Source organism: Pongo pygmaeus, chromosome 22 (genome assembly GCF_028885625.2).
Source record: "Pongo pygmaeus isolate AG05252 chromosome 22, NHGRI_mPonPyg2-v2.0_pri, whole genome shotgun sequence".
NCBI lineage: Eukaryota > Metazoa > Chordata > Mammalia > Primates > Hominidae > Pongo > Pongo pygmaeus.
In genome coordinates this window covers 56,792,643-56,818,589 of record NC_072395.2, presented here as the reverse complement: position 1 = coordinate 56,818,589, position 25,947 = coordinate 56,792,643, and the positions used below count along the sequence as shown (strand labels likewise).

Genomic DNA, 25,947 nt, shown 5'->3' with positions numbered 1-25,947 from the left:
CCTCTGAGATTGGCGTGCATTTCACACTACGAGCACATCTCAGTTCCCACCAGCCATGTTTCCAGCATGGCTCTGTGGGCTGCGTGGCTCATGCCGTCCGCCCCAGACAGCACAGGCTGAGATATGACAGGTTCTCTGAGGGCGACATCCTTCCCACCTCCCTTTTCTGTCTGCATGTTAAGAATTTTAGCAGTTTTCAGCTTCACCAACCCTTTGCCTTCTAAAGTATTTATAGTGGTTAATTTCTCCACTTGAGGCAGGTGCAGGGGTTCAATACTTTATGTCTGTGTTTTCATATAAAGCATTTCTTAATTTAAGAAAAAGTTGACCCACTCCCCAAAATACAATGTAATCACAAGGCACAAAATAAAAATTATGACAAAGTTATTAAATACTTCCAGTTTTCTTTTTCTTCCACTAAACTTGGAAGGAAGAAAAAACTGATCCCTTTCTGGAAATAAATACATAATAAGTGACAAAGTAAAAACAATTAGTAATTACTATCACTTCCTTCTCAATTTTCTTTTTTTCCAAAAACAGTTCTTACATTTATTCTCATTCATTCTCTCTCTCACTTTCTCTCTCTTCCCCCTCCCTGGCATTAAGAATGACCAACTTGTAATCAAACCGCCAGCCTCAAAACAAATCTTCCCTGCTACGAACAGTTAACATATTGCCACCTGTCATGAGTCCAATTCACCACCATGTCAAACACAGTCGACTGGAAACGTCCAGGGACCATCACTCAGCAATAAGCCGCCTGCCCACTTAATGCCAGTGAGCAGGAGACGTCCAGCGCCTGTCTCTAGACATGTCCTTGTTTCCACTTTGGGGAGATATATGTGAGTGGAAATAACAAAGGTAATTGGCAAAATCATTGTGAAATGAATCTGTCCTACCATAAATGTGATTGATTTGCAATTTTGAAGTTGATTTGCAAAAGGCCACAGACATAGCTGTGACCCATCCCAACACTCAGTGGCAATACCACTGGGAAAAGGGTAGCTACCGTCTCTGAGTCGTCAGAATCCCTGCCAGGAAAGCTGGACAGCCCCCAGCACTCAAGATCAAAGCTGAGCTCCTGGCAGTAGAGACCTACAGAGGCCCTTTCCCATCTTCCCACCAGTGACTTACAAAGGCAGCCCTCGCATACCTGAGGAAGTGGCACCAGAACAAGACAAGAACAGGCTGACCAGGGGCCCCACCCCGCCCCTGCAGATGCCTCTCCGGTGTGTTCCACAGGAACAGCAGCCGCCCCTGCTGCTCCCAGATCTCGGGCTCTAGGGGACAACAGTTGCTGCCCTCAGCTGTGCTGAGCCATGAAGTGATTCAGCAGCAGGGGAATCGGATGCTGGTCTAGGAACACAGCACCAGCCTGGAAGGCCACAGACAAACACCAGTTTCGTGGGTGCAAAAGGCCAGTGCCAACTGATGTCAAAGCTCAAGTCCACACCCTGAGTTTCCACAGTGCTCCTGAGATGCCCGGGGACGCAAGAGATGCAGGGCTGCGTCCTCAGCCCCGGAGTCATGCTGCCCTGTTCTTCAAGAATAAACAGTAACAGAGATGGGCAGAACCCACGTCCTCTCCGTTCCACCCCAGGAGTGTAGGGAGAGGCCCACATGCCAGGATGCGGGGACATGGGAGCTCACGGGAAGCAAGAGTACCGGGTGCCCAGAGGTCCTAAGCCAGCTCAGGACAAAGGCGCAGAGCTCAGGCTGTCACTTCTAGATTGCTCTGCTTTTCAACGTGGTGCTCATTGATTGCAGTCACTCTTCCCTAAGTGCCATCATCCCCGGGCAGCCCAGCCAGGACTCAGAGTGCAGACAGCCACACACAACATGGCCGCCCTGACACGCACACGGCGCAGCAGGTCCACGTGCCACTGTGCCATTGACAAGGCATTTTCACATGTGCAGCCTCACAAACTGCTGAGGAAGAACAGACAAGGAGACAGGTGCACAGCCGAGAGCAGAGAAGGAAACTTGCCTGGGCCACAGCCCCACGACCCAGCCTCCAAGCCCAAGGCCACCCAGCACTTCCGACCAAGAAAGACCAGACTCCTCCTCCAGCACAGCCAGACACCCACGGTCCATTTTCACAGCTGAAATAAAATACCGTACAGCATCAACTATGCTTTATACGATATTCACAGCAGATGAAGCTTTACTCAGTCTTAGCATGTTGGATTTTTTTTTTTTTTTTTTTGAGATAGAGTCTCACTCTGTTGTAGGCTGGAGTGCAATGGCACAATCTCAGCTCACTGCAACCTCCACCTCCTGGGTTCAGGCAATTTTCATGTCTCAGCCTTCTGAGAAGCTGGGATTACAGGCACACACTGCCACACCCAGCTAGTTTTTGTATTTTTAGTAGAGACATGGTTTCGCTATGTTGGTCAGGCTGGTCTCGAACTCCTGACCTCGAGTGATCAGCCCGCCTCAGCCTCCCAAAGTGCTGGGATTACAGGCCTGAGACACCGCAGCCAGCGGCATGTTGAATTTCAAAACTAGAAGACAAGCCAAGCATGGTGGCTCACACCTGTAATTCTAGCACTTTAGGACCTGAGGTGGGCAGATTGCTTGAGGCCAGGAGTTTGAGACCAGCCTGGCCAATATGGTGAAACCTCATCTCTACAAAAAATACAAAAATTAGCTAGGTGTGGTGGCATGCAACTTCCATCTCAGCTACTCCAGAAGCTGAGGCACAAGAATCGCTTGAACCCGGGAGGTAGAGGTTGCAATGAGCCAAGATCAAGATAGCACCACTGCACTGCAGTCTGGGCAACAGAGCAAAACTCTGTGTCCAAAAAAAAAAAAAAAAAAGACAAATGGAAATAAAAAACTATTAAACATCTACAACAGTGTCATTCTTTCAAATACTACTGGTGTGAGTAGAAACAAACATGATCTTTGCAGAGGGTAAATCAGCAACAACGTGTCTAACGTCTTTGAAATGGCAAGACTCTTTACTCAGCAATCCACCTATAGAATTTACCTTCAAGACATTGACTAGAGAAGAACTGTACAAGGATGCCCATCATATTTATAACTGGGAAAACGCAGCGGCATCAGTGTCCACTGACAGGGCTGGCCACAGCTGGCTGTGTCCACACAGTGGAGCCAAGTGCAGCCCTCCCTCGAGGGGGCAAATGGGAAAGTCAGCAGTGCAATGCGAACTGAAGTGGGCAGGCCGCAGAGACAGAGCCACGACACGACTCCGTTGTGCGTTAAGTGTGTGTGTATATCTAACTCACACTCGGGATAGGAGCAGGCCACCTCAGCAAAGTGACATCCAGGTCGAAGTCACCAGGCAAAAGGAGAAAGAGTGTTCCAGGCAGGCTAAGGTCCAAGGCAGAGTATGGCCAGTGGGGCAGCTTGAAGACCGGGTGTGGGGGTACGAAGCGTGAGGCCGGGGGACACTGACATCAGCAGGCGTTGTCACGGGGGTGCTGAGCAAGCAGTGGCGGGGAAAGCACAGGGCCACTGAAACGCTGCCTCTTGTGCTGTGGGGAACAAGTGTGATGGGAGCTGAGCTGGAGCGACCCCACGCAAGACTACGGGCAGTCTCAGTCGAAGGCGAGGCTGGCAGTGGGGCAGGAGGCGGGCAGGGGGAATCGTGAGGGTCAAGGAGCCATAGATGGGGAAGGGGGTGTGGGAGATGGAGGAAGGGGGTCATAGATGGGGCCCGGGTTTCTGTCCTGGACACCAGTGGAGACAGAAGATAGAGGGGACAAGATGGTGGTACCAGAACAACGGATGGGAATGGGCCTGCTGGGAAGATATCCTCAGCCAGATCCCAAGAATAGCACCATTTCAGCCAGGCGCAGTGGCTCATGTCTGTAATCCCAGCACTTTGGGTGGCCGAGGCGGGTGGATCACCTGAAGTCAGGAGATCAAGGCCAGCCTGACCAACAAGGAGAAACCCCGTCTCTATTAAAAATACAAAAAAATAGCAGGGCGTGGTGGTGCATGCCTGTAATCCCGGCTACTCAGGAGGCTGAGGCAGGAGAATCACTTGAACCCAGGAGGCGGGAGTTGTGGTGAGTCAAGATGGCACCATTGCACTCCAGACTGGGCAACAAGAGCGAATCTCAAAAAGAAAAAAAATAAAAAGAATAGCACCATTTCAGGTGCTTCCTAGTCTTTTTCTTCACATTTATTTTCTACTTTTGAAACCTCACATGCCCTTTAACTATTACTGGCATATGCCATGTATATGTACAGCAGTTCTTCAGCTACCGAATAAAAGTCATCTGAAGAAAGCCAATTGAAATGGCAACCTAGTCTGCCTATGCTAAAGTAGCAGAAAGCATCTCAGGTGGGATGGATGACAGGGAAGTCGACAAAAAGTTAAGTTTATAAGGACAAAATCTGAGTCACATTTTGCAATTGTTAAAACTGGTGGGCTGGGCATGGTGGCTCACATCTGTAATCCCAGCACTTTGGGAGGCCAAGGCGGGTGGATCCCCTGAGCTCAGGAGTTCAAGACCACCCTGGGTAACATGGTCAAATCCCATCTCTACTAAAATACAAAAAATTAGCTGGGCGTGGTGGCACGCACCTGTAGTCCCAGCTACTCAGGAGACTGAGGCACAAGAATCACTTGAGCCCTGGAGGCGGAGGTTGCAGTAAGCCAAGATCGTGCCTCTGCACTCCAGCTTGGGCAACAGAGTGAGACTTTGTCTCAAAGAAACAAACAAAACAAACAAAAAACAAAACAAAAACTGGTGAAAAGCATTTGATAATGATGTGCTCAGTGGGGAGGCTTCCCAGCTTTAAACACCCTGGAAATTACACGTTGTCCTCCACCAGGTAGTTTCAGAGTTAGATAAAATTTCCCACCCCAGACAGCCCGGTCATTTTGGTATATTTAATCTGTGACATTCCTTCTACTGTCCATTATGGTTTCATTCATCAGGATTTATGTAGATCCACCTCCACCATCAGCAATTTCTTCAATCTCAGATTTCTGCTGTAGGGTCACTTTCCATCTAAGTCAATTACATCTTTAGACATCCCCTTTGTGAGCCCAGGAAATCAGCCTGAAGTAATTCTAGATCAGTCCCACTCCTGGACTCCTGGCAGGAGCAGGGCTTCTCCAGGGAGGCTTTGCTCCCTTCAAGCCTTGCAGGAATCTACAGACAAAGCCCACGTGAAATGAGCCCACAATCCAAAATCACAAAGCGTGTGACAGGCAAGCATCAGTGAACAAGAGGCAGCAGAACAAGTGGCGGAGTCCAACCCTCAAGAAATTCAAATTTTAGTATTTGTTAATATTATTATCGGTATTACTTTGGTATTATTAGTTAACGTATAGAAAATAAGTATGTTTAGACATAAAGAGAAAATAAAAATAAGTGTAAAGAAAATAATACCAAACAAGAGGAGAGGCAAACTTGGAAAGAAACAAAAAGAACTTTCAGGAATGAAAAATATAATCATTAAAAAAAAGAAAATTAAAAGAACAGGTTAGGCTGGGCATGGTGCCTGTAATCCCAGCACTTGGGAGGCTGAGGTGAGAGGATCACTTGACCCTGGGAGTTCAAGACCAGCCCTGGCAACATAGCAAGACCCCATCTCTACCAACAAAAAAAAACAAGAAAAAGAAGAACAACAATAACAGGTTAAATATTAATAGTGCAGAGGCTGGGCACAGTGGCTCACACCTGTAATCCCAGCACTTTGCAAGGCCAAGCCGGGTGGATCACCTGAGGTCAGGAATTTGAGACCAGCCTGGCCAAATCGGTGAAACCCCATCTCTACTAGAAATAACAAAAATTAGCCGGGCATGGTGGTGGGCACCTGTAATCCCAGCTACTCTTCAGGCTGAGGCAGGAGAATCACTTGAACCCAGGAGGCGGAGGTTGCAGTTAGCTGAGATCGCGCCACTGCACTCCAGCCTGGGGGACAGAGCAAGACTCCATCTCAAAAAAAATGTATATATATTTAAATAGCACAGTAGATAGAGATGAAGATAGAGTTGCTAAACTGGAAGACAGAGCTGAAGCAATAACCTGGAATGAAACATAAAAAGACTGAAAGGTAAAAACATGAACGAGAGTTTAAGTGGCTGGGAGGATGGTATGAGAAAGCAAAGCATAAGGCAGATGCTGTATGGTTGACCCTCCATATCTAGGGGTTCCACATTTGTGGATTCAACCAACTGTGGATCGAAGATATTTGGGCGGAAAAATTCCTAAAAGCAAAACTCGAATTTGCTGCTCTCTACTATGTTAAATCCACATTAATGAAATTATATATAGGCATTGTATTAGATATTATAAGTAATCTAAAGATGATTTAAAAATACAAGGGAGGGAGGCCGAGGAGGGCAGATCACGAGGTCAGAGTTCAAAACCAGCCTGGCCAATGTGGTGAAACCCCTTCTCTACTAAAAATACAAAAATTAGCCAGGCGTGGTGGTGGGTGCCTGTAATTCCAGTTACTCAGGAGGCTGAGGCTGGAGAATTGCTTGAACCTGGGAGACGGAGGTTACAGTGAGCCAAGATCGTGCCACTGCACTCCAGCTTGGGAGACTGAGCAAGACTCCATCTCAAAAAACAAGAAAAAAATACATATATGGGAGAATGTGCACAGGTTATATACAAATACGACACCATTTTGTATCAGGAACTTAAGCATCCACTAGTTTTGGTATCCATGGTGGGTTCTGGAACCAATCCCTAGTGGATACCGCAGAATGACTGTATTGAACAAAATAATGGCTGAAATTTTTCCAGAATTGCTGAAAGACGTGATACTTTATCTTCAGGAAGTACAATGAATCCAAAACAGGATAAATAAAAAGAAATCCATGCTGGAAAGACCACAGTGAAGTTGAGAAACACCAGAAATAAAGAGACTATAAAAGCAGCCAGACAAAAAGCTTACTACTGACACAGGAAGGACAATCGAAATGACAGCTGACTTCCTAACAGCAACTTTATAAGCCAGAAGATACATAATAGAATTCAATCCTTAAAGAAATGCCAGAGACTCAGTGCTATACAGACTATATCCGTCTGCCCATGAATCTTTTCAGCTGAAATCATAATAAAAACAACCTAAAATCCTCAATGCCTTTGGACATAAATGCATTCATGGATCATGGAAGAATAAAATTGTAAAATGCTGAACAATGAAAATATTACATATCAAAATAAACAAGACAACAGTACAGCAGAACTAAGTAGGAAAGCTACATAGACTTAAATGCTTATGACAGGACCAGGTGCGGTGGCTCACGCCTGTAATCCGAGCACTTTGGGAGGCCGAGGTGGGTGGATTGCCTGAGGTCAGGAGTTCAAGACCAGCCTGGCCAACATGGTGAAACCCTGTCTCTACTAAAAATACAAAAGTTAGACAGGCATGGTGGCACATGCCTATAATCCCAGCTACTCAGGGGGCTGAGGCAGGAGAACCACTTGAATCCGGGAGGCGGAGGTTGCAGTGAGCCGAGATCACGCCACTGCACTCCAGCCTGTGTGACAGAGGGAGACTCTGTCTCAAAAAATAAAATAAAATACTTATGACAGAAAGTTGAAAATTAAGAAACTAAGCTTAGAGAAAATAGAAAAGAAAATGTTTCAATTCAGTAACCTAGAAAGAGAACACCAGAATAAACCCAAAGAGTGTAGAAGGAAATCCTGACAATGAGCAGAAATTACTGATACGGAAACAAAGACACAGTGGAGAAAATCAGCAAGACTAATAGCTGGTTCTTTGTGAACACTAATAAAATAGATGAGCCTCTGTGAGATGAATCTAGAAAAGAAAGGTAAAACCATTTTAGGAATGAAAAGGGTGATTTACTGTCAGATATAGTAGAGATTTAAAAATTAATAAAATATTCTGACCTTTGTATCAAGAAACTGACAACTTGGGCCGGGCGCAGTGGCTCCTGCCTGTAATCCCAGCATTTTAGAAGGCCGAGGTGGGAGGATCACCTGAGGTCAGGAGTTCGAGACCAGCCTGGCCAACATGGTGAAACCCCGTCTCTACTGAATATGCAAAAATTAGCCAGGCATGGTGGTGCGCGCCTGTAATCCCAGCTACTCGGGAGGCTGAGGCAGGAGAATCGCTTGAACCCGGGAGGCAGAGGATGCAGAAGCCCTGTGTTCTCCTTCCAGGTACTAGAGCCAGAGTCCTCAGGGCACATGGGTTTTGGTGGTGCACGTGCTTCACCTTGTTGGAGTCCGGTGCTGCGCACACTTCTGCAGCTCACTCCTTCCACCCAGCATTATCCTCTGGAGGCGCACACATGTTGTGGCCTGGAGGAGCTACTTCCTTCCCCTTTCCATGGTGAATGTAGCACGAGGTTATTTTTCATTTTATTTGGAGACAGGCATTGAGAGAGCTCCTAGGGTCTGACTCTAACACACACATGCCACTATGAACACCTCAGCATGTCCCCCGGGAAGCACACGGCAGGTGCACCTGCCACTTGATGCCATCTCCCTGCAGCTCCTGCCATTCCCAAAGCAGCCACGCTGGCACCAGTGCTCCGTCTGCCCCCACATCTTCTCCAGCACTTGTCCCCACAGTCTTTTAAGTTTCGCCATCCCGGCAGGGGGAGGCCGCGGCTCTCTGTGGTTTTGTTTCTGCACCTCCCTGGTGACCCATGGCAGTGGATCTTCCATCTCTCCAGCTCCTTGCTTTTGGGTCACTTCGTTTGTATTTCTCACACCAGGCCTCCTCTGCTTCAAGGAGGCAGAGTGGGACGATTTGGAACTAAGTGGCCACTGTTTGTACTCACACCAGAAGGCAACATGGTAGAAGCATTTCCCTAAAATCAGGAAGAGGACAAGGATGGCCTGTCACGCTTCCATACAGCCCTGCTCAGGAGGGCCTGGCCCAGGCAGCAAAACAGGAAGGAAAAATATGAAAGATATAAAGAAACAGAGTCTTCACCATTCCCACATGACATGAATGTCTACTGAGAAAATCCCCAAAATCTACAAATCAATTTTAAGCAATGGCAAGGTGATCAGCTGTTAAATCAATACCCAAAAGTCAACTGCATTTCTACAGAACACCAGCAAAGACTTAGAAATCAATAAAAATAAAAAACACCATTTACGGCTGGCGCGGTGGCTCACGCCTGTAATCCCAGCACTTTGGGAGGCCGAGGTGGGTGGATCACTCGAGGTCAGGAGTTCGAGACCAGCCTGGCCAACATGGTGAAAGCCTGTCTCTACTAAAAATACAAAAATTAGCTGGGCATGGTGGCGTATGCCTGTAATCCCAGCTACTCGGGAGGCTGAAGCAGGAAAATCACTTGAACCCGGGAGGCAGAGGTTGCAGTGAACTGAGACCCTGCCACTGCACTCCAGCCTGGGCGACAGAGCAAGATTCTGTCTCAAAAAAAAAACACCATTGACAAAAGCAAGAACAATAATAAGGGCCCCTGGGAATAAATGTAAGCACAGAGTGTCAGGTGGAATGTGAAATACCACAGTGCTTTATCAAAAGACACCTCGGAAGACCTGCACAGTCAACTCTAGAGAGATAAAGGGCTCAAGCAGAGAAAGCAAACTTTACAACTTCTACAGAAAAATACAGAATACATTTGTGACCCAAGAATTGGGAAGAACTTAAAGTAACATGCAAAAGGCACTACCTAGAAAAGAAAGATGGATAAAATTATACATTACATTAAAACTATCTTTTCACCAAAACAAAAAAAGTGAAAAGATAAAACCCAACTGGGAAAAATATATAATGCACACATTACAACCAAAGATGAACATCCTGAATCTATAAAGAAATATATAATATGGAAACTATATATAAGGAATAGGTGAGAAAAAGACATAACCCAAAAGAAAAATGGATGAAGCACATGAACAGGAATTTCACAGGGAAGGACACACATAACCAATAAATATACAGGATGCTCAATTTCATCCAGCAGGGAGGCGTAAATCAAGACCACAACTGCACAACAGTTTGCATCTACTGTCTTTGCGAAAATCAACAGCAATGCCAAGTGCTGACGAGTATGTGGATCACGTGTGTCCCGAGACATGGACATAGAACATTCCATGTAAACAGGTCAAGATTAGAAGTGCTTCTGGTAAATGTATGGATGCATTCTGAAAACGTTATTTTTTGCAGGCTTTATCTTTGCATAGATCTTATGGGAGGGTCTCCTGTAGGCCCTTAAAGACACATGGAGTTATGTTGTTTTCCAATTGATGCTTATTCTCTTAGTACCACCTTCTCCTTTCCTCTAAGCATCATCAGAGAACGCTGTTTCCAGCAGCCATCCCTGAGACAGAGGCAATGATTCTTTTGGTTTCATCTGCACATAAATTCTTGGGATTTTTTCCCCTCTCTTCCTGCATTTTGGAAGTGCCTGTTTTGTCCTCATTTAATTAGTTCAGTTACTTTATTTCAAGAAATAAACAAATACTGTAGCCCAGAGACTGTAAAAATAGTAGCCCCAGTTGAATTCAGGTGGCAACATTTGTAATTTGGCATGTGCAGTTTGTTAAAAATAAATACATTGCATATAAAACTCCAGATATCTGGCTTCTCTCGGAAGACTAAAGATGGAGTCACCCTGGTCCTATATCCACCGGGCCCTGCTCAGCTGGGGTCAGTGGCGGGTGGTCAGGTGAGCCAGACCCTGTGGAAGAGGCTGCTCAGTCTCTCACTCATGTTCACCGCAGCCACCCCTTCATAGGCCTCATGTCTGCATCCTCACTTACCTTCCTAGCTGGACCCTGTCAGAATCTGTGTTTACAATTTTCCTGTATAGCTTTGTTCACCAAAAAGAAACATTATATACTCAATAATTCACTAACAATTATTTATTTATTTATTTATTGAGATGGAGTCTGGCTCTGTCTCCCAGGCTGGAGTGCAGTGGCACGATCTCAGCTCACTGCAAGGTCCGCCTCCCAGGTTCAAGGCATTCTCCTTCCTCAGCATCCCGAGTAGCTGGGACCTATGCACGCACCACCACACCTGGCTAATTTTTGGGTTTTTTTGTTTTTTTTTTTTTGTAAGTAGAGATGGGGGTTTCATCATGTTGGCCAGGGTGGTCTCGAACTCCTGACCTCAAGTGATCCACCCACCTCGGCCTCCCAAAGTGCTGGCATTACAAGTGTGAACCACCGCCCGGGGACCCAATAATTCACTAACATTTAAAGAAAAGAAGTGAAAGTTACAAAGACTTTGGGGCTCCAGGAAAATGCAATGCTAGCTTGGAGCTGGAACTGACTGCACGACAAACATATTTTCTAACCAATGTTCTAGAACTTAAGTCGTAGTAATAAGCTCCTGATTTAGAAAACTGAAAATAAGCTGTGTGCACTGAAACACGTGTGTCCTGATCGCTGTAGTGCATTTGAAAATTCCCAGAACACCAGCACTTCGCCTCCCTGCACCAGCTCACTACCAGCCACGGCAGGGAGTCCAAGGAGGATGGCTGTGGTTCGCTTCCTAAAACTAATCCAAAATCCCACCCGCCCGTGCCACATAGTGAGTCACAGTTGGGATTGTCTTTACTGTTCCTTTTGTTTTTGTGGATTATCAAGTCACTAAACTTAGCCAGGCGTGGTGGCAGCACCTGCAGTCCCAGATACTGGGGAGGCCAAGGTGGGAGGATCGCTTGAGCCCAGGAGTTCGAGTCCAGCCTGGGCAACACAGTGAGGCCCCACCTCTAAAATAAATGCATAAAATTTTAAGTCCCTAAAATCTGTCTCTGAGGCCGCCATGGAGCTCTGCCAGAGAGAGCCGCTTCAAGGTGACAGGTGAGGAGACAGGTGAGCCACAGCCTCCTTGCTGAGACACCTTCGGGACCCCTTCAGGGGTAATGACCAAAGAGGGTACTCATGCAGGGCCACCCTGGGGGTCCACTCGGCACTGGGCTGGCTGTACCTAACTCAGGGCTGGGTCTGAGCCTCCTCCTCCCCAGCCCTGCTCCCTCCGCCTCCTCTCACGGGGGTCAGACCTGCCTGGAGGTCTGGTGCTCCCCCACCATCCTCTGCAGGGTTTCTTCCTGCACGTCCCATCCCATCTCATCTCGGCACCTGCTTCCCAAACTGACAACTGAGTAACCCAAACTGATGCGGTCTTCCTCTAACAATCTGACTTCTGTCTATTTTGGCAAAAATCAATGCTATTACATCATATTTTACAAAGTATAACAACTGATTAATTTCTCAATGCAAAAATTATGTGTAGCTCCCTAATAAAATGCACATTTGTTCACTCAATCAATCACTCCAATTAGACTAGGACAATGGCCTAAATCAGAAATCAATCTATGAAAGCTTAACCCAATCATCAGCACATTGTTCCCATAAGGAGTCAATAAACAGCTCTTCATTTTACTCCCACCAAGTGTACCATAAAAAGCTGAGCATAGATGAATTTACGTCAATTGAATTAATTTTCTTCTTGATTCCATATCCAGCATGTATCCGTTTCTATCAATTCAGATGGAGATTTCAGAGCCCCCAGTCCAACAAAGTATGGCCTTCTACAAGTGAAAAGTGTTTAAATGAATATGTGTATGTGAAGCCAATGACTTAGTCTCCGTTCCAGAAATGTAGATTTTCATCTATTGGATCTTATGAGTATCAAGGTGGTTTGGTGGAAAGAATAACAGCTTTGGATTCTATAGGACCTTTGTTTAAATCTAGATTTGCCCAAGCTGAGATGCTGGCCACACTTCCCCACTCAGTTTCCCATGTCAGTGTCTCTGTCAGTTTCTGTGTGATGGGGCAATACCACTCTCCTTACAGGGATGTAGAGGAGCTTATAAAATAATAAAGTAAGCATGTCATAAAGCAGGTGACAGATTTAGTGTCAGGTCAGCTAATAGGACATGAGGAAGATAACAAGAGCCACCGTGGCTGCAGCGCTGGTACTCAGCTCCCGGCACCTGGCCGAGAACCAGGAGGGCAGACAGTCAGGGGTGAGTAACCAATCTCAGGACAGGTATTTCCTTGTACAGCTTGTTACTGCTGCTCATTTTATAATTCATCATTATTGTTATTTTTTATGCATTTCATTCCCTACCCGCTTTCAGAAAGGAATCGAGACCATCTCTAGCAATGATGCATGGCCTTCCCAGTCACTGGGGACAGGCCTCTGGGTTGCAGGCACACTGTCCCACCAAGAGCACCCAGCTCCACTTTGAGTCCTAAGTGACACAGGGCACGCCAGCCAGGAGGGAGATTTCTGCCTGTCACACACTGAAGGATACTTGTGTTGCTTTCAATTCACCACCAGTAACATTTAAAACATATCCTATCTGCAATCCTCTACCTAGGCTTGGGAAAAGATGTGGCCAATTTAACCCCAGCATCCACACAGCCTAATAGCCAGGTACAGACTTTTGCCCTACAGAAAGAACTAATGCCAACTTTTACCATCAACTCGGCCTTCCCGCCTTCAAAACTAAACACAGACACTGTCCCAAGGTTATTAGAGTGCCCGTCTCCTGCACTTTGCTTGACAAAGATAATCAAAACGTGGCCACTTCTAAATGACTAAATGAAAGCCTGTCAGAAGGTGAACAATTAATGCATTTGCCTAAAATGCAGCATTTTGAAATTGGTAATTTAGAATTAATCTTGAAATTATTATGAAGTGGTTTTAGGAAGGACGGACGACTCATGGTCATGTTACTTTACCACTTGAAACGACCCATTTAAAACCCCAAACACTCTTCGGTTAACCAAAAGTAAATTCCCATGAAATTTCTGAGCAACTGTCTTTAGAAAACTCAGTCCAACTTTATTGTAACAAAAATCTTGCAATGAGATGAAGTAGCTAAAGATCTCACATTAAACAAGTCATTAAAAAGGAAACAGTCAAATGTAGCCAATCACGTCCCATGCTGTGATCTGGAAACACCAGTCCACCGGCGATACCTTATCACAGGGAAATCATAAGAGTTTTTGACAAGGCCAGAGAGGGAGGCAAAGCGTGGAAGCAGGAGCCATTGAATTTACCAGAGGTGGGTTTTGATGGTGACAACAGACCTGCACTGGCTCTTCAGTGCCAAGCACTAGGGGCTCCGCGGTGGGGTCTGCACTGAGAGAGCCTAAGCGGGGCTAAAGGTTGATGAACAGGGTAAATGTGATTGGGCGAGTTAAGGACACCCCTCCTCCAAAGGAATCCAGGAAATCAGGCTCTTCTCAAACACACATTCTGATCTTCCCCTTCCCTGTTTAGGAGAATTCCAACATTTCCCACCTACCTCTGATTTGACCAGGGATAGCACCCACGGACTTTCAGCACCGGACGGGTCTGTGGAGGTGGGAGTTCCAGGGATGTAAGCCTAAAGGCGGCCCTGCCCTTCGGTGACATAACCTCGGGCAAGTAACTCAAGCCCTGCTTCGTCAGACCACTTGTTTACGAGGTCAAAGTGCGAAGGGGATGGGAGGCAGGTGTATCAGTCACGTGTCTACGGCAGGGACCGAACAGATTACTTTGGTGAATGCTCTTTTTCTAATTTCCAAAATAAAACCATTACTTTCAGTTTGCTTCCCCAGTCCTGGTACACAGACGCGCGTCCAGGCGCAGGATGTAGCTCCCCGGCGTGGAGTCTGCACTGGGGCCCAGCCTGGGGCGCAGCCTGGGGCGGGGCAGCACCCTCCCTCCAGGAAGGCCTGTTCTAGAATCCACACTCCTGGGGACTTTCCCACTCGGCCACACTGCCTTTAACCCAGTAGTCTTCAGGCTGCTGCAGCGCGTCCCCCTGGCAGATACGCCAGGACAGGGCCACACACAGGTAGGGTGACCACAGAGGGCGGCCACTCCATGAAGTCAGCTTCGGAACATTTAAGGCCCCTACACCTTCTAAGGCCAAGGGGCCCTGTTCGGTCTGAATGTCAATGGCATGCAGCTGCTTTTTAGACAATGTCCTCAAGAAGATACTTAAGAGTAACCAGAAATGGATACAAGAAGCGAGTTGTAACAGGCACAGGCTAACGCCGAACTCTGTGGGGGAGGGGGATTAGTTGGAAAGAGGGAGGGGAAGCAGCAAAGAAGTGACCAAATTAAGAGAGTGCTCAGCATCCTTGGGAGACCCCTCTGAAGCTTTTAAACTGAGAAGACGAAGTTCAGCAATTCCTAAGCGAGTCGATGCAGCCGCGCCTGCAATTTAAAAGCTGTAGGATCCTGGGTCCCTCTAGCAGCCTGGGCCCGCCGCCCGCCCCACCTCCCGGCCCCCAGCAGGCTCTCGGAGTTGGCTTTCATTTTTAATAAGAGCCGCATGCTCATCACCCTCTGTCTGGAGGCCAACAGCCCACATCTTTCCTTCTACTAAGATCATGTTTCCCAGGAAAAAGAACCCAACTGCTCAAGTATTCTCTTAGACAAGGCTTTTAAAATTGTGCTTTTTTTTTTTTTTTTAAAGGTCTGGGAAGCCATTTATAAAAGCATTTTCCCCATGTCACTAAACTTCTCTCAAAGTTAAAAAAAAAAAAAAAAAAAAAAACTGCACCATTTTCAACTAGCTCCAAATACTAATAACCCTCCTTTCCTAAGTACTTGGGACCAATGTTCCAAGGGTCTTGGGGTGGCCAGGAGTGGGTTTTCGCCCCCACGGCTCTTGTTCCCGGACTGACCCCATCCCCTGACCTGCCGGGTGCAAACGCGCCGCCGGTCTCCGGGCCGAACCCACGGTCAACCCTGGGCCCCGCAGCCCTCCCCGCGCGGAGCGGCAAAAGTGAAACTGCCCCCTTGGCCTGGGCGCGCGAGGAGGAGGCCCCTGGGGGGGTCCCGGGTCCGCCGCGCCCCGAAACCAGGCGGCGGGCGCGTCCTGTCCACCGGGGAGCCGAGCGGGGCCCGGAGCAGAGTCCAGGACGGAGGGATGGGACGTCCCCGCGGGAACCCACTCGCCCTCCCTCGGCCCGGCCCGGGCCCCTCCCGGGCGCCCCGAACCCCCGGGCCTCCCGCTGGGCCCAGCGCCACCGAGGCTGCTGCGGGAAGCGGCCGGGGCCTCGCGCTGGACCAGGCCGCCGGGGAGGCCGGGGTTGCGGGGGGCGCACAGGACCCGGGCCCAGACCCCCTCCCGGCCCCGCGCCTTCCCAGGCCCCGCGCCCCGCGGAGCGCGGCCGGCCCATTGCGGCGCGGGGCCCCGGGCGGCCCGAGGTCGGACGGCTGGGGCAGGGGCGACCTCCGGCGGCGGGAGGGCGACCTCGGGCGGCGGCGGGGCGTGGGGGAAGTGGGGGGCGGCCCGACCTCGGGCGGGGGCCTCGGTACTCACCTGCAGCCGCCGCCACCTGCTCGTCGCGCGGGCGTCCCCGGCGTCGCCTCCGCGGCCCCGCTCCGGCCGCTGCGCTCCTCGGCCCTGGGCCCGGCCCGGCCCTGCGTCGGGGCCTCAGCGAGTGCGGCGCCCGCCGCCCCCGGCCCCCATCCCGCCGCCCTCCGCCCTCCGCCCTCGGCCGCGCCGCCGCCGCCACTTCCTGTGCGCGGCGATCCCACAGTTCCGCCGGCGCGCGCGGGGCGACCGAGGGACACGCTGGGGGGGCGCGCGGGGGGACACGGGGGAAGGACGCGGGGGGGCGACGCGGGGGACGCGGGGGGAACACGGGGGACGCGGGGGGCACGGGGGGCACGGGGGGACACGGGGTCACGGGGGACACGGGGGGACACGGGGCGACACGGGGTCACGGGGGACACGGGGGGGCACGGGGTCATGGGGGGACACGGGGGGGCACGGGGTCACGGGGGACACGGGGGGGCACGGGGGGACACCCGCGCGGAGAGAGGTGCGGGCCGAGGGCGCCGGCGGGGCCGGGTGCGGAGCCTGCATGGGATCCGCTAACGGACGGGGCTGGGGACCGGGTTGGGGGAGAGGGACGGACGGGCCGGGACCGCGGGGGGCGCGGGGGGCGCCGGGGATCGGGGAGATCGGAGCTGAACGGGGGCAGGTGGCGAAGGACCAGGCTGGGGTCCCGCGAGGGCTCCCACGGACGGGGTCGGGCGCAGAGGGGGCCGGGGCGCGGGGTGGGGCCGGGAGGGGCCTCCGAGCTCTGCCTGGGCCCCGGCATCTCCCCTGCCGGGGTCTCCTGCGGGCTCCGGGGAAGTTTCGGGCGCGAGCTCCTCCCCCAGTCGGCCGGGGCTTAGGGTCGCCGTCAGGGGTCGCCGCGCGGCGGGCTTGGTGGGGACGGCCCTGCGAGCAGCGGCTCCGCGGAAGGAGCGCGTTTCAGCCCACGTGCTGCGCCCTTGGACTTATTCATAGTTGGCACCCGGCTGGCAACACTGTATCGACACTTGACCGTGGCGGGGGTGGGGGTCGCCCCGGAGCTGCCCTGCGAACCCCCGCGGGCGCTGACGCCGTCCCCTCCCGACCGCGGAGCCATCTCAGCCCCGGGACAGCGGCTCCTGTTCCGCCCTCCCCTGCACCTGGCCCGCGGCCGATCCCAGAACCCGCGGAGGCCGCGCAGGTGCCGCCTTCAGGGCAGGGCCCGCTGCGGGCTCCGCCTCCTGCACCCGCTACCTTGTGTGACCTGGCGTCTGCTCAGGTCCTCAGGCCCAGGCTGGACTTGCTGAGCTTGGATGGGCTTCATTTGAAAACCATTTAAAATACCAAGTACTGGTACTGTCTACTGTGCCCCTTTTTTTCCTTTTTTTTCTTTTTTTTTTTTAATTATTGAGACAGGGTCTGGCTGTGTCGCCCAGCCTGGAGTGCGGTGGTACAATCATAGCTCACTGAAGCCTTGAACTCCAGGGCTCAAGTGATCCTCCCACCTCAGCCTCCCAAGTAGCTGGGACCGCAGGCACACACCGCCGTGTCTGGCTAATTTTTAAATTTTTTTTTGTAGAAATGGGGCCTCACGGTGTTGCCCAGGCTGATCTCGAACTCCTGAGCTCAAGTATTCTCCCACCTCCTCCTCCCAAAGTGCTGGGATTACAAGTATGAGCCCCCGCACCCAGCCTGCACCTCCCTTTAAGCCTCCTCAAATTATTTCGGAAAATACTTAGACTAAAATAAAATGAAAGTACCGTGCACCTGTCCTACTCACAGTTCCGTTATTCTTGAAAAAGGAGTTAAGATTTGCAAAGCTCGTGGAATTCACCATTTGTAAAACCTCTCACCCCTCATGTCACTGGGTAATCTGTGCCACAGATAAATTCCCACAGGCACCTGCAGGATGTGTGGATACAGGGATGTGCTGACTTACAGCTCTACCTATAATCACAGGAAGACTGACAATAACCAGACACTTGGTTAAATAAACTCTAGAACATTCATTTAGCATTTTTAATTTAAAACATTTTTCTAAAGTTGTGATGTGATAATTCTGTGTACACAAATAGGATATAGTCTCCAAGATCTGTTCAACTAAAAAATAAAAATAGTGCAGAGCAGTGAATATACAATGATGTGCTTTATTTAAAACAAACAAACAAAAAATGGCCAGGCGCGGTGGCTCACACCTGTCTGTAATCCCAGCACTTTGGGAGGCTGAGGCGGGTGGATCACGAGGTCAGGAGTTCAAGACTAGACTGGCCAAGATGGTGAAACCCCGTATCTACTAAAAATACAAAAAAAATTAGCCTGGCATGGTGGCAGCCACCTGTAATCCCAGCTACTTGGGAGGCTGAGGCAGAGAACTGCTTGAAGCTGGGAGGCAGAGGTTGCAGTGAGCCAAGATTGTGCCACTGCACTCCAGCCTAGGTGACAGAGTGAGATTCTATCTCAAAAAAAAAAAAAAAACGACCAGATGCGGTGGCTCACACCTGTAATCCCAGCACTTTGGGAGGCCAAGGCGGGTGGATCACTTGAGGTCGGGGGTTCCAGACCAGCCATGGTGAAACTCCACCTCTGCTAAAACAAGATACAAAAATTAGCTGGGCGTGGTGGTACTCTCTTGTAATCCTAGTTACTCAGGAGGCTGAGACAGAAGAATTGCTTGAACCCGGGAGGCAGAGGTTGCAGTGAGCTGAGATCTAGCCATTGCACTCTGGCCTGGGCGACAGAGCGAGACTCTGTCTCAAAACAAACAAACAAACAAACAAAAAAACAGAAAACAACATAGGCAGATACAAGTCCAGAAAGCTCTGCGAAGATATGATACTGAATGGGCAGGGGTAAAGAAATTTTATTACAATAAGATTTCTATGTATGTTAGGTAGTAATGTTTAGATTTATCATAAGCACACATTTTATAATTTATAAATTTTATAATTTATTATTATTATTAGAAAAAGGGTGTCCCCCTGTCAGCCAGGCTAGGAGTGCAGTGGTATGATCATAGCTCACTGCAGGATCCCTGAAGGGATCCTCCCACCTCAGCTTCTCAAATAGCTAGGGCTATAAGCATGCACCACCACACCCAGCTATTTATTTATTATTTATTTAGTAAAGATGGGGTCTCACTCCGTTACCCAGGCTGCTCTCAGACTCCTGGCTTCAACGATCCTCCCCTTGGCCTCCCAAAATGCCGGGATTACAGGCATGAGCCGCCCAGCTCTGCATACTTATTAAAAATGAATTATGATGTACCTCTTCATTTAAACATTGGATGGCTCCTTCAGCCTCACTTTGAGCTTTTAGTCAGCCCCAAATATTATGTTTGTCTCAATGGTGTAAAATGTCACTGATGGACCAGCCTGGGCAACAAAATTAAAATTAGCTGGGTGTGGTACAGCACACCTGTAGTCTCAGCTACTCAGGAGGCTTAGGTGGGAGTCGAGGCTGCAGTGAGCCATGAACGTGCCCCCTGCACTCCAGCCTGGATGACAGAGACAGACCCTTTCTTCATTAGAACCTGTGATCACTGAGACCTGAGCCGAGCCCCTGGAGAGCCGCAGGTGCTCAGACACTCAGAAAAGCATTTGAAGGGAGCTGGAAGTCAACCACCCACCCTCAACTGTTTACAGGGTTCCAGCGTGCAGGTGCTCAGACTGGCAGGAAACGTCATCGCTAACCTTTGTTGAGCCCTTGTTACGTGTGTAGATTAGTTCATTAACCAAAACCAGGCCACAAGGTAGAGACGACTGACACCCCATTTTACCTTTAAGGAAACTGAGGCACAACAAACCTCCCTACCTTATCTGCCAGCACACGGGGCAGCAGAGGCAGGCAGCCCGGCTCTAGGCCCTGATGCAGCCACAGCGCAGCAGCTTCTCCTGACCCGGTAATGGGGTTGGTTATTAAGAAAGAGACTCGTGGTGAGCCAAGATCATGCCATTGCACTCCTGCCTGGGCAACAGAGTGAGACTGGATCTCAAAAAAACAAAAAAAAAAAAAAAAAAAGAGAGACTTAGATCCTCAGTCTTCTCAATGAAAAACTGGGGGCAAAGGGAGATTCTGACCTTGAGTAGTATTTGTCCAGAGAGGGGATTTTTGCTAGGAATGAAGAAAGGAAAAGTAGTTTTTTTGTTTATTTGTTTGTTTGAGACAGAGACTTGCTCTGTCGCCCAGGTTGGAGTGCAGTGGCACGATCTTGGCCCATTGCAGCCTCCGCCTGCCTCCTGAGTTCCAGCAATTCTCCTGCCTCATTCAGCCTCCGGAGTAGCTGGGATTACAGGCACCCGCCACCACACCTGGCTAATCTTTGTATTTTTAGTAGTGATGGGGTTTCACCATGTTGGCCAGGCTGATCTCGAACTCCTGACGTCAAGTGATCCACTCACCTTGGCCTCCCAGAGTGCTGAGATTACAGGTGTGAGCCACGTGCCCAGCCTTTTTGGTATTTGTTGTCCACAGCGCATATGAGCCAGGCCCTGGGAAAGGGGCCCCCTCTTCATTATTCGCTCTAATTCTCAGCCTGAACTTGCTGACATCTGGCCTCACAGATAAGCAAACTGAGCCGGAGAGGTGATCCCAGGGCCAAATGGCAGATTGCTGCCCGCCTCCACACCCAGAAGGAGGCTTTCCAGTTCTGAGGGGGCCTCATTGGACAACTCTCCCATCCAGCCCTGCCCAAGGCCCAGGGGGCCCAGTCTGGCTCAAGGCAGGTCAGGGGAGAGGACAGGCAGCGGCTGGCAGTAGGGAGGGCCCTGGAGCAGGTGGGGCTGGACGCTGAGTCGCGCGACTGTCAGGGGAGCTGAGAGCCAAGGCTCAGCGCCAGCCTGTGACCTTAAACAAGGACGTTACCCATTTGGTCTTAGTTTCTTTTTTTGTAAAATGAGGAGGTTCCCACCCAGATTTCCCTGATCTCCAAGAGGATGCCGGGAGAGCCAGGGGCCCTCGGGGTAACTCCGGCATTCTTAAAAGCCCAAAGACAACTCTATATTTATCTCAGATGTAAAAGTTTACCAAAACAAAAGATAATAACTTTGCTGTAAATACACGAACTCCAGTGTGTGGACACTAATCTGTACTGGATGGACGTTAACTATTTTTGGCTAATAGGTAATAGGAAAACAATGCAAACAAAAGCTTTTTTTCCTAGGAGACACATTATTTTTTAAACATAGACTTCTACAGAGGCAAAAATTATACACAAGATCTTTCACAGCAAAGAGATTAGAAACCCTGGGTGCGCTAAGACCTCACCCCTGGAAATGATTCTTGAGAAACTGAGTGCAGTCTGGAGGCGATGAGTCCGGTGAGATTGTTGCCATCTGTCAGAGGCTTTTGAACCAGAGCAACTCCATCTTGAACAGGGGCTGAGTAAAAGGCTGAGATCTACTGGGCTGCATTCCCAGACAGGTAAGGCATTCTAAATCACAGGATGAGCTAGGAGGTCGGCACAAGATATAGGTCATAAAGACCTTACTGATAAAACAGCTTGCAGTAAAGAAACTGGATAAAACCCACCAAAACCAAGATGGCCACAAGAGTGACCTCTGACCGTCCTCACTGCTACACTCCCACCAGCGCCATGACAGTTTACAGATGCCATGGCAACGTCAGGAAGTTACCCTAGATGGTCTAAAAAGGGGGCATGAATAATCCACCCCTTGTTTAGCATATCATCAAGAATAACCATAAACATGGGTGACCAGCAGTCCTCAGGGCTGCTCTGTCTATGGAGTAAGCCATTCTTAATTCCTTTATTTTCCTAATAAACTGCTTTCACTTTACGGACTCGCCCTGAATTATATTTCTTGTGCAAGATCCAAGAACCCCCTCTTGGCGTCTAGATCCGGACCCGTTTCCTGTAACACATCCATCCCCCATCCCAGGGGTCAGCAGAGAGTAGAGAGCGACTCCCAGAGGAGCCTGGCCTCATCAGCCTGGAGGTCAAAGTCAAGGTCACAAGAGCAGGACAACGCCAGCAGGTGGGGAAGTGTCTGCACCGAGTAGCAGCCCTGGGTATGAGTCCAGACCCCATCTCCTCCCGCAAAGTGGGGCGACAGTAACCGCACTGTGAAGTGGCCACATGGTAAAGACCGCAGGCCTGCAAAGCCCAGCGCAGGGCCTGGGCAGGTGAGAGCTGGGAGCTCTGGTCCATACTTCACACCCTCTCAGCGAGTGTCAGAGTCTGAGCGGCTCCAAGGTCCCGGCTCAGGGAGGAGAAGAGACAGAGAGAGACCAAGGGGAGGCTGTTGGGGTGCAGAGGCCGAGGCAGCCCTCTTCAGGCACCCCAGCCAGTCCGAGCAGGCGGGGTGTGTGGCCCCGTGCTCCTGGCCAGCAGCCTTTGCTCGGGGCCTGGGCCTGAGGCTCACCTGCCAGTCCCACTCCCCTCTGGTGTCTTTCACAGAGGTTACGACACCCCGCATGCCCCGTGCACCTAAACTCCACTGAATGTCCACCGCCTGGAGGCCTGTGTGACCCAGGGGCCTGCGAAGGAGACCTCGGTCTCCCGCTTGCTTAGAAATGCAGCTTGGACCAGAGCACCTCCCGGGGCCCACACCCTACTCTGCAGGCAAGGGCAGGCGCCTGTGCCCCTGTTTCCGAACTGAAGACCCATCCACGGGCCCCTTAAATTCACTAAAGCCTCCTCATGAAGGCAGGAGCCACTGCCCCAAGCAGGCTCCTGTCACAGGGAAGGGGACAGACCCACTTCAACTCCTTAGCCATGTATTTCCCCCTCAGAAAACACAGGGAAATGCCATCTCTCAAAGGAAGGCCTCCCTTCCTCCCAGACGCCTGCACTCCAGGACACACGCCATGTGCACACGAGCAAGCAAAAACTTTAGTTTTTCTCTTTTACACAAATATTTTTTCAAATTATACTCTGGGGCAAAAAACAAAACAAAACAAAACATACCAACGGTTTCTAAAAATTAACAGCCAGGCCATGGTGGCTCCCTCCTGTAATCCCAGCACTTTGGGAGGCCGAGGTGGACAGATCACCTGAGGTCAGGAGTTCAAGACCAGCCTGGCCAAAATGGTGAAACCCCATCTCAACTAGAAGTACAAAATTAGCCAGACGTGGTGGCTGGCGCCTGTAATCCCAGCTACTCGGGAGGCTGAGGCAGGAGAATCGCTTGAACCCAGGAGGCGGAGGTTGCAGTGAGCCAACTGCGTCACTGCACTCCAGCCTGGGTGACAGAGCTAGACTGTCTCGGAAAAAAAGAAAATTCAACTGTTCAAATTTGGAGTTTGTTTTGAGACAGGGTCTTGTTCTGTCACTCAGGCTAGAGTGCAGTGGTGTGATCATGGCTCACTGCAGCCTCGACCTCCTGGGCTCAAGTGATCCTCCCACCTCAGCCTCCCCAGTAGCTAAGACTACAGTTGCGAGCCGCCATACTCGGCTAAATTTTCTTTTTTTCGGTAGAGACAGGGTCTCACTATGTTGCTAGGCTGCTCTTGAATTCCTGGGCTCAAGTGATCCTCCCACTGTAGCTTCCCAACAGATTTGTTTGTTTTTTTGTTTGTTTGTTTGTTTGTTTTGAGACAAAGTTTTGCTCTTGTCGCCCAGGCTGGAGTGCAATGGTGCGATGTCAGCTCACTACACTACAACCTCTGCCTCCCAGATTCAAGCGATTCTCCTGCCTCAGCCTCCTGAGTAGCTAGGATTACAGGAGTGTGTCATTAACCCCAGCTAATGTTGTGTTTTTAGTAGAGACGGGGTTTCACCATGTTGGCCATACTGATCTTGAACTCCTGACCTCAGGTGATCTGCCCGCCTCGGCCTCCCAAAGTGCTGGGATTACAGGCATGAGCCACTACACCCGACAGATTTGTTTATTTTTGAGACAGAGTTTTGCTCATCACCCATGTTGGAGTGCAGTGGCATGATCTCGGCTCACTGCAATCTCTGCCTCCCGGGTTCAAGCGATTCTCCTGCCTCGGCCTCCCAAGTAGCTGGGATTACAGGTGCATGCCATCATGCCCGGCTAATTTTTGTATTTTTAGTAGAGATGGGATTTCGCCATGTTGGTCAGGCTGGTCTTGCACTCCTGACCTCAGGTGATCCACCCACCTTAGCCTCCCAAAGTGCTGGGATTACAGGCGTGAGCCACCGCGCCCAACAGATTTGTTTTGTTGTTGTTGTTGTTTATTTGTTTCTTTTTTTCTTTCTTTTTGAGACAGAGTTTTGCTCTTGTCATCCACGCTGGAGTGCAGTAGCACAATCTCGGCTCACTGCAACCTCTGCCTCCTGGGTTCAAGCGATTCTCCTGCCTCAGCCTCCCAAGTAGCTGGGATTACAGGCACCTGCCATCACGCCTGGCTAATTTTTGCATTTTTAGTAGAGATGGGGTTTCACCATGTTAGCCAGGATGGTCTCGATCTCCTGACCTCAGGTGATCCACCCAACTCAGCCTGCCACAGTGCTGGGATTACAGGTGTGAGCCACTGCGCCCGGCAATTTGGTATTTTAAATGCATGCAGGAGAACCCAACAGCTCACAGATCCAATATACCACCTAATTCCCGAGAAATAGGGAAAGTAGCGGCTCAAGTACTGATGACGGTGGGGCCAAGGAAGTCTTCCAGAAAAAAGCCCAGTGAGTTAGCATGAAAGGGAGTTTTCTCCGAAGGCTATTCAGTGTCTTAGGCAGGGCGATTTAGGCACAGACATAGATCATGATTATAAAATATTTCACTGAGCCGGCCGGGTGCGGTGGCTCACTCCTGTAATCCCAGCACTTTGGGAGGCCGAGGCGAGGGGATCATGAGGTCAGGAGATCGAGACCATCCTGGCTAACATGGTGAAACCCCATCTCTACTAAAAATACAAAAAAAGCTAGCCGGGCGTGGTGGTGGGCACCTGTAGTTCCAGCTACTCGGGAGGCTGAGGCATGAGAATGGCATGAACCCGGGAGGCGAAGCTTGCAGTGAACTGAGATTGTGCTACTGCACTCCAGCCTGGGCAACAGAGTGAGACTCCGTCTCAAAACAAAAAATTAAAAAAATAAAAAAATATATATATATTTTACTGAGCCATTACTACAGGGAAAGTTCCCGTAGAGCTGAGCAGTCAAGACGTATGACTTCACCAAGGACCAGCACAGAGTTCAAGGTTGCCTTCCGGCTGTTTGACTGAACAGGTGATGGCAAGGTCCTTCCAGCCCCTGTGGGGACATGATGAGGGCCCTGGGCCAGAACCCCACCAACGCCGCAGCGCTCGAGGTCCTGGGGAACCCCAAGAGTGATGAGATGGACGTGAAGGTGCTGGACTTTGAGCACTCCCTGCCCCTGCTGCAGACAGTGGCAGGGAACAAGGACCAGGGCACCTACGAGGATTATGTGGAAAGACTTCAGGTGTTTGACAAGGAAGAAAATGGCACCGTCATGGGCGCAGAAATCCGGCATGTTCTTGTCTCACTGGGTGAGGAGATGACAGAGGAAGGAGGAGAGATGCTGGTGGCAGGGCATGAGGACAGCAATGGTTGCATTGACTCTAAAGTGCTTGTCCGCAGGGTGCTGAATGGCTGAGGGCCTTGCCAGCCTCCCCAGAGCCCAGGCCTTTCCCTGGGTGACATTTTGTATCTAGCCTAAGGCTCCCTAGGGCCTCTGGTGGCCGCACCTTTCCCATCTTGTCTCTCTTGGGTGATGTTTGCCATCAGCATTCACCATATAAACTTGCTCTCTGTGTACCCCTCCCACCCAGAAAAATTTCAAGGCTGGGTACGTGGC

At 50.2% G+C, this 25,947-nt stretch overlaps 1 protein-coding gene and 1 pseudogene across 3 annotated transcripts in view; one reads left to right on the top strand and one right to left on the bottom strand.

Annotated features, from left to right (window-relative positions):
• AGPAT3 (1-acylglycerol-3-phosphate O-acyltransferase 3) overlaps positions 1-16,387 on the bottom strand; it is a 121,543-nt gene extending 105,156 nt beyond the window's left edge. For all 3 annotated transcript variants that reach the window (XM_054468565.2, XM_054468564.2, XM_054468567.2), the window contains exon 1: positions 16,229-16,387. The gene's annotated coding sequence lies outside the window, so the exon portion shown is untranslated. The remainder of the gene's footprint in view (positions 1-16,228) is intronic.
• A 5,128-nt stretch (positions 16,388-21,515) lies between these two features.
• LOC129022628 (myosin light polypeptide 6-like) lies at positions 21,516-25,746 on the top strand (annotated as a pseudogene).
• Positions 25,747-25,947: the final 201 nt, after the last annotated feature.